The 1230-nt window shown below is 37.6% G+C and overlaps 1 protein-coding gene across 1 annotated transcript in view; it reads left to right on the top strand.

Annotated features, from left to right (window-relative positions):
• LOC101847807 (collagen alpha-1(I) chain) overlaps nucleotides 1-1230 on the top strand; it is a gene marked incomplete in the record, with an annotated part of 33546 nt that overhangs the window by 4113 nt on the left and 28203 nt on the right.

Here is a 1230-nt window from a genome sequence, read left to right as displayed (position 1 = left end):
GAAGGGGGGGGGGGGACAATGTAGTACACGATAAGCAAAGAACACTTATTGTAATGTTAAGTATAACACGCAGGGTCAAGTTGAAAGTACTCGGTGATCAAAGCACAAGTGTAATTCTTAGTAGAATAGGTAGATGCATGGGTATGTTACTCCAATTATAAGATTTTCCTCTTCATATTGATTTCAAGGTAGTTGTATTGGAATAATGATATTAATGATAACTGTGTTTATACAGCCTATATCTAATCTCTACAAAGACATAATAAGGCGATTTACAAATAAAAGAGGTACATTGGCGGGAAAAGACTTAAAGAGGAGCAAGAATAGACAGGAACGTTAAATTTTTGTGGGGTTTGAAAATAGTATGAGGTGTTCAGGAAACAAGTTTGAGTCCATCGAAGATAAACGTGCAGCCAAAGGAAAAGAGCTTCTGTTGTCACAATACAAAACACAGCGGACTATTACGACCAGAGCCCCCTTTCTATCTTTTCACCTTAACAAAAATCCTCATAAAGTGTGCAAACCGCTCACTTTCAGACCTTTTCTTCTATGGCAATAACGTCTCTCGCGACAGGCTCGCCCTCGAAGGCATTCACGAAGCGAAGGAAAATGTAGAAGGGCGCTTTAATTAGAAAAAAAACGACTGCCTATGACTTAGAATCTCACACGGAAATTAGGAGTAGGAATAAATCACTAATATGCTCATTAATGCGGCAATCATGCAAAATAGTACCCGGCAGTGGAAATGTAGATATATACAGAGAGAGTCATGGTTTCTGTTCTTGGAACTTGGCAAAGCCTGATTGTTCTCCTTCCATTTCCTCGCTTCATAATGCGTGCCCTGTGCTTTGAGTTTGAAATCATGTGGTCATTACAACGAATCTCTCATTTTAGTCACTCCAGCCCTTAAAATATTCCATAAATTGATTTGAATGTTATTTCTAACTCATGCTTTTACTCTTGAATCAGCATATTATCCCGCTATATTTTCACTCACACTTTCTATCGTTTCTGTTTAGAAATCTATCTTTCCATTTTTAATATCTCCCGGCGTACTCGTAATCAATTACACCACAATTTTCATTACCCTCCTACTTATTTTATCTTGTTCTTTTTGTACAAGCACACATGATATTCGATGGCTTTGACTTGTTTCGCTTTCAGCATTTGGTTTAATCTATCTTCAATACACTAAAACATCTTAAACTCTTAAGTTAGCCTCACCCTCTG

The sequence above is a fragment of the Aplysia californica genome, unplaced genomic scaffold (assembly GCF_000002075.1).
Source record: "Aplysia californica isolate F4 #8 unplaced genomic scaffold, AplCal3.0 scaffold00073, whole genome shotgun sequence".
NCBI classification, from domain to species: Eukaryota; Metazoa; Mollusca; class Gastropoda; order Aplysiida; family Aplysiidae; genus Aplysia; species Aplysia californica.
The sequence above is the reverse complement of the archived record's forward strand: the minus strand, read 5'-3'. Positions and strand labels throughout refer to the sequence as shown.